Genomic DNA, 9,144 nt, shown 5'->3' with positions numbered 1-9,144 from the left:
GAAGAGACTTATGCTTGGTGGGTTTGTGTAAAACAGCAAGCTATTTAAGAATCTGAGCATTTGAGTGTCTGCAGCCTAGAGGAATGAGCAGTTCTTGCCAAACCTCTGACAAGGAAGCACTTGAAAGCTGATGAGAAGATCCTCTGTCTCTATTCCCTTTCCCCTTTATCAGAGAGTGACTTTATGAACTCTGAAGAATTGGAGGATTTAGTTTTCTTATCAGAATTCTGGGGAAGTGTTCTGGAATGGCAATGGTCAAAGGTGATATCTGCATTAGGAATTAAGGACAAATTAGACACACAGAAAAAGGCAATTTTGGGACTCCATAAGGAGTCCAATAGGAAGCTATGCTATGCCTAGAAAATTCATGAGGGTCCCAAGAAGGGGAGAAAAGGATCCTTAGCAGGAAGTCTTCTAACAGCTGTGTTTCTCTTTTTGCCACATGTGTTCAAAAATATACCCATGATTTTGGATTGGAAGGTGGTGATGTTACTCTTGTACTAACTAGTCATACTCTACTCTCTCTTAGTAAGACCTGTTTCTAAAAGTTACATATCAGGCTGGCTACTTGATGTCATCTGATAACCAATGAGAAAGTTCCTGAGTGGAACTTCATGAGCCATGATATCAAGAAAATTTCCTAATCATTCCGATTTATACTGAGAATCTCTAGGTGAGAAGTAACAGTCACTCTCTGGAGTCCTAATCTACCAATACAGGTTAGGATAGTGGCCTTGAGACTGTATGACACTTTCATGTTTGACCATATGGCTTCAGAGAAGAAACTAAAATCCTTCAATTCTTTGGTGTTGTGAATCCATAAAATTCACATGTAGATAACGTTTGTACTATTTGACTATTACCAGACTGAAAGCTTCTTGAGGGAAAAGACTATATGGTTTTTCAAATCTGTGTCCCTAGACCCCTATCACGTGCACTGTACATACACTTAATAAATATTAAATTAAATTGAAGACAACATAATGAAAGGATCTCTGGGTGAGAAAATAAGAGAGTTGAATTATAGTTTTGACTTTGTCTTTAATTAACCGTGTATATGGGGCCATAGCATAATATTTTAAGGGTTGGATGGGCCCTTAAATCATTGAATCTAACATTCTATTCACTTTAGAAATGTCTTATACAGTTACCCCTGGCAGAAATTATTTCACTTCTCTAGGCCTCAGTTTCCTGAATTGTTAAATGGAAAAACTAATCTTTTCTCTGTCACACAAGATCAGATGAGAGAATGAATATTTGACAAAGGATATTTGCCAAACAAATATGAGTTTTTAAAAAGCACTTCATATCCTCAGTGCTTCCTGGTTATAACTCAAAAGCTGTCTTATTAGAGAATAATCAATGAGAGCAGAGGTAGCTTTAATGGGAGACATTGGTTTGGGCCTGCCAGAAGCATTAGCCCAGCCAGGCCTCGGGGGTCTGAGGATGGCTTCTCAAATCTCTGCAATTGCTCTGTCTCAAGGTCTCTCTTGGCTGGAGCTGCCCCAAACTCTGTACCCAAACACTTTTCTGGAAGATATTCTTGCTTTTCTCATGCTTTTCTCACTGACTCAGACAGTGACAGGAGAAACATGTCTAATCAAGAGTTGTTAAAGAAACACAAGGGACAAGGAAGCAACAGTTGTACCAATATGTGAACAGACCTTTCAGAAGTGTCTACAGCCCGGAGAAACCAGGTACAGGGCTCGTTGCCATCATTGTTGTCCTCCCCAGTGTAGTCACTGACATCATTACCGTACTTCACCGTGATAATTTGAAAACAAAGGACAAACGACAATAACTAAGACCATTAATTATTGCCATCATTATTGCATTTTCATTCTTATTTCTATCACCATCATTACCAGCATCTATTATCTACTCTGTTCAGAGCTCTATTTTACTATAACATGAAAAAGAATGATGTAGTCCAAAAAATAGAGGACCAACTTAAAGCATCAACCAAGGGGACAATGGGGTAAAGTTTTGGTTTCCTACTAAGATCTGTCTTATTTTAGATTTTTGTGAGGAAAGATAAAAAAGACAACATAATTTAATAATAGAGATTTAGACTAATTGCTCCCTCTCCCTACTTGCAGCAATTTCTATAGTCTGTCTTGGACATCAAGCATATTCCTCTCAATTTCTTACATCCTCCCAGTCTACTCACAGGTTTGGACCATAAGAATTCCTGCTTACAGAGATGACTCTTCAGGCCTTGTAAGACCTTGCATGTAGTAGGCAAAGGAAGATTTAGTCATGGCCCTCAAATTGTTTAGACTAAGAAAAAAAAGTAAACTCAAGGTATTTTATGAAGATTTTCAATTGAAACAAAATAGTGGTTGGGATTGTCCAAGGTGTAGAGGCCAGAGGGAGTGTATTCAAGTCAGGATGTGCTTGCAATGTTACGGCTATGAGGCTTTGAGCAAGTCCTTTAAAATCTTAAAGAGACTTTAGAGATCGCCTAATATACCTGCTATTGGACATTAGGGATTTAAATGATTCCTCCCTCTACGTCTTATTCACATTTTCTTCATATGAAAAATGAAAATATAGAACAAAATAATCTTTAACATTGCCTCTAGCTTTAAATAGAAAATTTAGCTAGCTGTAACAAGACCATGCCTACCATTCAACAATCATAACTGTTTATTAAGGCTTTATTAAGTTGACCTAAGATCTATATTTGGAGTCAGGATGTTCTTTGTTAATGAGCAGGGGCCTAGGGGAAGTGCTGCCCCAACATGACCATTTTGGAGTACTTGACTCCTTTCCTTTGTATGAGGTGTTGTGGAAAGCACCCTGGCTATCAAGTTAGATGGGCCTGGATTCAGATTTGATTTTTGAAACTACCTGTGTTTCTTTGGGCACTTAAACTCCATAAATTAACCTCACTTAACCTTATGTGGAAGAGAGAGATAAGGTGAAGAACTTACGGGAATGTGTGAATTATTTTTCTGTATTTTATTTTCATTATTTCTGTGTTTCCCCTGTGACCTGTATAATATGTGTAGGCCCATTTTTACTTGAGCCTTGGCCAGCTATACTGAAGCCTGAAGGCCTGATTTTCTGTTTCCTAGAAATCAGGTGATTTTGGGGAAACAGAAATCTTCCATTCCAATCTCTCGGGATAGCAACAACTAATCAGATGCCTCCCCCTCCCCTTCTCAGTGTTCTCTTACTTGTGATATAATCTCTTGTGTAAAAACTGTGTATCTTTACGACTTCGTTAGCCCTCCTACCTCGAGCTTTTTCTTTTCCTTATCTCATGATAAAACGTCTCATCTGCTGGAGGTTTAATAAACCTGCTTTCTATTTTGAGTGATCTCTGAGTAGTCATTTTGGATAAGGGTCTTCTACATTCCTCACAACCTGCTTCAATTTCCTAATTTTGTTGTTAATTTGGAGCAAAGGAGGTGTTGGACTGGATGGCCTCTGATATTTTTCAGCTCCAAATGTGTGATCCAGTCCTTGGTTTTGGAAGGCCTCCAAAGAGAATCCCAATGAGCTTCCTTTGAGTGCGAACTTTTCAGCTGTTTTCTCCCCAAAGCCCATGTTCTAGGGAGAGAGTGAGTCCAGGATTCTCTGCATGATGAAATCCTTAGTTACCAGAGGGTTCCCTCCTCTCACCTTCGGCACTCACTCCCCAGGCTCAATTGGAGACTGGCCTGGCTTCATTATGGGAAACTTGGATTCAAAGCCCAAACCCTTCTTTCTCAGAGAGAAAAAACACCCCCAAAGCTGCTAATCTCATCGGCAAGAATAAACATGTTGTGCTTTGTGATCCTAATCTGCCTTGGCAAACATCTCTGGAAAAAAGCATTCTGGGGAACTCATATCAGCTTCAGCCCAAGGGCTGCCCTGTTCTACCAGCAACATCAAGAGAACAACCCCAGTGACATTGTTTCCTGGAACAATATTGACTCAAGAACACCACTTTGTTCTCGGCTTCTGCAGAACAACCATTAAGTGCTGGTAAAACAAACACCACATGGCCCAGGGCTTCTCCTCTGCTGGCAGTCAACACTGCCTCCTAACTGCCTCCTATCCCTTTCTCCTGCTCCCCTGCCTGTTTTCTTTCAGACCACACGGTAATAATAGTAATTATTATTATTTTTGACTTCTAAGTGGGCTCCAGAATTGGGTCTCCAGGTGGGTTCTTCCTCTGGTGGGAATTTGTCACTAGCAGATGAGGACACAGGAAAGCACATTTTTGTTTCAATTGCAAATCTTCATAAAATACCTTGAGGTCACTTTACTTTCTTGGTCTAAAGAGTCTGAAGGCCATGATTAATTTTAAGATTTAAGAAGCCTGACTGGGCCCCAGACTAGCTGTGTAAACGAAAGACAAATTACTTCAAGAGGGAAGTGGACCTGGAGTTGGGCTTTGATGGCTGGATAGCATGTGTTCAGTCACAAAGCGGGTAAGTAAGGTATTCCAAGTATAGAAAACAATAATAATATAATTAACTCATACTTTTATTATTATTATTTTGAGCTTGGATCTTCCTATCTTGCCTAGGCTGAAGTGACCACCGGAGGTTTGATTCCATCACAGATTGGGAAGGGAGCTTTAAATTACTCATTTCTCACTTAGGCAACCTAAATCGCTTAAATTAAATTAACTTAAGCTAAATTGCTAAGTACCTAATTTTCTTCTTAGGCAACCAGGTGGCCTTCTGCTCCCAGTGGCTCAAAATATTGTGGCTGGATTTTGTGTAGTGCAATCTCAGACCATTGCAGCTCAAACTTTCAGAGTTCAACTTCTCCATGACCTCTTCCTCGGGTGTGTGCTTCCACTGGCCGTACACATTTCTATAACCTTCTGGTAGAAGGTATGAATTTTATCTTCATTTTACAGATGAAGAAACTGAGGTGTACCGTTATGGAAAGAGCAGTGATTTGGAGCTGGAATACTTGGGAGGTTGTTCTGGTATTTATTACCATGGTGATTTTGAGCAAGTCCTTGGCTTCCTTCAAGACTCAGCTGAAATTCCACCTTCTACAGCTCAAATCCCATTCCTTTGTGGCCTGAATGACTTCCTACCTAGGTAGGAAGGCCCAGCCCGAGAGCCACTTTTCTCTTGAAATAATTTGTCTTTCTCCTCCCTCCGCCAGCTGCTAATACCTTCCTGCCTCAGATTGCCTTCCATGCATTTTGTATGTCCCTAGGTAATTATATGTTGTCTTTCTCTTAGAATGTGTGCTACTGGAGCCCAAGGACTGATTTTTGCCTTTCTTTCTTTTTTTTTTTTTCCCCCTGAGGCAATTGGGGTTAAGTGACTTGCCCAGGGTCACACAGCTAGGAAGTGTTAAGTGTCTGACACCAAATTTGAACTGGTGCTCTATCCACTGCACCACCTAGCTGCCCCGATTTTTGCCTTTCTTTGCATTCTTGGTGCTTGACAACATCTGGTGCCTAGGAATCACGTAATACATGCTTGTTGACTGATCGACATATACTTTTGATCTCATTTTCCTCTTCGATGAAAAAAAAAGGAGGATGGAAATGATTTGATGATCTTTTGCAATTCCAAATTCTTTCACTTGTTAAAGGTCACATAACTCGTTAATAGCAAAACCAGATTTCATAGTTTATTATATAAACAATTCTTTGGCAGTGCTAGTTTGTTGCAGGATCACTGTCTTTAGTTCCTGGAAATACTGAGAAAAAATCGTTTTTCTTCCTTCTTCCTTTGCTCTAGATTTTACCCCATTGCCCCTGGTCTCAGTAGTTTTATCTTTCACACGGCCCTATCATCCTCCAAGTTTCCCCTCCCCAAGTCTTATTCCAAGAAATCTGGCTCCTTGCTGTAGAAAGCACTTGATTCTGATTGATATTAAATCTGAGAAGCAAATCCAGGAACTGAGATCTATTTGGAGGCCATTAAATGAAAAATCAGCTATCAGATCATGAGAAATGGTTTAAAGTAGTTTTTCCTAGATGGGCCAACAAATTGTCACTATCTCAGCATAAATAACAAAACGAAGAATGAGCAGAGGCAGAGGGCTGAGGCAGGAAGGGCTTCGCAGTGGAAGTCAAGCCGCCTGGCTTTTGGTCCTGGCCCAAGACCTTTCTGAGCCCCATCTATAAAACGAAGGAGTTGTGCTAGATGCATTTTTCTGTTTCTTCCAGCTCTGATAGTCTGTGGTCCTAGAGAGGGAGGAGCCATATGCCAGGCAAGGAGCCTGGAGATTAAGTTCAACTTGGATGGGCTTCAAGGTGTGGAGAAAAACACACATCACTTCTCCCTTCCCGGTCTGATGACACTCATTTCCCAAGCAGCAGCCCAGTCCAGCCCTGCCCAGCTTAATCCAGCCATGATGAAAGAAAATAAAGAAATGATGTTTTGAAAAAGATGAACAAGTGAGGAAGAGGAGGGGAGAAAGCTTCATCTTTCTGTTTAGATGGGAATAGAAGATATGATATAAAAGATATTTGGGAAACCTTATGTGCCAATCTTTCTCCCCGAATCCCCAAAATATTCTCCTTAACTGATGTCCCAAATTCTATCATTCATGATTCATTTCATTGGATTAAGCTTTTCCGGGTCCCTCCCCCACCCCCTTTTTTAGACAATCCAAGCTCTCTGGGAGAAATACTAGATCAGATCTGATTGGATCTAGTACCTGTACCTGTGATCATGGTCAGAGATGAAAGGAAAGTCTGCTCCCATTTTACAGATTTTATAGAGAAGGAAACCCAGACCCAGACAGTCTAAGTGATTTGCTCATTGTCAACTAAGTAGTTAGTGACAGAGCCTGGATTTGAATGCAGGTTCTCTGATCCCAAATCCAACCTTCATTCTTATTGAATCCCCCAGAGTTCATATCATAAAGAATATTGTTGACTGGCCATTTTATTTGCTCTGGAGGAAAGAATGTTAACTGAGTAAATATGGCCTAAATTGACTTTGTTCCCCTCTTTTATTTCTGTCTTTCTATCTGGATAAGGGGTGTTTCTAATCTCCTGTAATAGAACTAAGCATGGCTATAACTGGCTTTTTGCTTTATTCTTGTTTATTCATTGCCAACTCCCCCTTCTCCTAGCAGAGATACCACCCTTGAGTCTTACCCTTTGTTTCAATTCTTCTTTTCCAGTTGGACTCTTTTCTCCCATCCTATCCACTGCCATCTTGCCCAGAAACAAAATCCAATGCATGTCTTAGTTTTGTTATAGTGTGAAAGAATTTCCAAATAAAGACTACGTACCACTGAGTAAAGCCCAGATGCTAGCTCTGATTCTTCAACTGACTTCAATTGTTTTGATGCAGGGTGGTCAGACTCTGATCTTCCCAGACTTCATGAAGGGGGAAGAGAAGGAGCAAGTCAACAGTTTTAGCCAAAAAGGGTCATGGGACCAGAGATTCAAAGAAGAACCTTAGAACCTTAGAGGCTATCTAACTTACCCAAATCCCAACAAGTTAAGTGACCTGTCCAAGATGTCTCAAATTGCAAGTGCAAAGGTTGGAATCTGACCCAATTTTTCTGACTCCAGAAATCCCGTCATCTTTCCACAACATATATTTTTATTCCTATAATTGAGCTGCACGGTATTGAAGATATTATCTTTCCTCTTAACTTGCCTGCAAACTAGGTCTGAATATAATTTGGAAATATTGTGGCAAAATTTCCCTTCTTATAAGAAGCAAAATAAATTCTTAAAATGCATTGAGCTCTTCAGGCTTTTCATGGATGAGGGTCAGAACAATTCTGTGATACAGTCATATGGTAGTCTCTACTGGGTCTAGGATAGACATTGATAATTCATTCCTTTCAATCTTTTAAGGAAATTTGTATGCCTAATTTTTCTATCAAAATTATTATGAGTCCTATTTTTATTGTATAGGAGTCATTTATAATATATTTATTTTTTCTGAGTTAGGAATTTCTTGCTATAGTTCATGCATGCAGGCTTACTAATGCCAGTACTGTGTACCAGAATCAGAATCAATTACTAGAGGACGTTTCCTCCATGGGAAAAAAGGCGAGAAAAATAAAAATAATGGATCTGCCTTCTTCCTCTGTTCCTTTCCCTTTCATTGACAACTAGTAGTATTTAGTTGAATGTTTAAGGTCTATTGAGCCTTGTATCTAGTAAAGAAAAGGACCCAGTTTTTCAATGCTTAAGGCATTGGTTCAGTGGGAAGGAGGATACTAATATCTCTATTCCTACAGATCTTTGTACAAACCTCCTGTTATCTGTGGGTGGGTGTCAGGAAGAGCTTAGCATCTTGTATCTTTTCCTACTCACATGGAATAAGGTATCTCTACTGGAGAAAGGAGAGGAGAAGAAGAGATAACAGTTACTCAGATCACCTTATGGAATAATCAGAAAAAGAGTGCAATGACTCATCTTTGTCTTCATTTAATTTTCTTTTCTCTTTTTCTCTTGCTCTAATTTTGTCTTCCCCTCTTTTTTTTTCCTGTCTTCCTGTCTTCTCTATCCTTCTCTTCTTCTTTCTTCTCTTTTCCTTTTCTATTTCACTACGTCCTAAGTACCTTGGAAACATAATACAATCCCTATTAAATCAGAGCTCAGTACTTCACTAATTTTGTATAATTAGGACAGGGTCTGGGCTAAAGCTCATTTTTGTGTTATTTATAATGAATGAATAGTCTAATCAAATAAACAGTGTGAATACAAGATGATTGGGGGAATGTTTAACCAGCTTAAAAGAACACACAGTCAAGTATTCTCAAGTATTTTAGAAGCATCATTCTCGTGCAAAAATAATTGATTTTTCTGAATTAAAGATCACTCTTATCTATTCATTAAAGTAGGTCCCCTAAGGACTTCTACTAGGCAACATTTTATTTGCCTTGAATTGTTATATGTGTTGTTGTTCAATAATTTCAGTTGGGTCCAGTTCTTTGTGACCCCATTTATGATTTTCTTGGCAAAGATACTGGGGTGATTTGCCATTTCTTTGTCCAGCTCATTTGATAGGTGAGGAAACTGACACAAACAAGGTTAATTAAGTGACTTGCCGAGGACCATACAGCTATTAAGGGTCTGAGGCCAAATTTGAATTCAGGAAGAGGCATCCTTAGGTCCTGGCACTCTATCCATTGCACCATATGGTGCCAGCCATATCATGACTCCTTTTAAATGTGCCCGTATATATTGCCAGCCCAGACAGA

At 39.6% G+C, this 9,144-nt stretch overlaps 1 long non-coding RNA gene across 1 annotated transcript; it reads left to right on the top strand.

The window, feature by feature from the left end:
* Positions 1-3,570: 3,570 nt before the first annotated feature.
* LOC141553698 (uncharacterized) lies at positions 3,571-7,793 on the top strand. The gene is made up of 3 exons (XR_012485590.1): positions 3,571-4,091; positions 4,664-4,835; positions 6,137-7,793. It is a non-coding gene; the product is annotated as an uncharacterized LOC141553698 (long non-coding RNA).
* The last annotated feature ends 1,351 nt before the right edge of the window (positions 7,794-9,144 follow it).

Source organism: Sminthopsis crassicaudata, chromosome 2, assembly GCF_048593235.1.
Source record: "Sminthopsis crassicaudata isolate SCR6 chromosome 2, ASM4859323v1, whole genome shotgun sequence".
Classification (NCBI taxonomy): Eukaryota; Metazoa; Chordata; class Mammalia; order Dasyuromorphia; family Dasyuridae; genus Sminthopsis; species Sminthopsis crassicaudata.
This window is presented reverse-complemented; position numbering and strand designations above follow the sequence as displayed.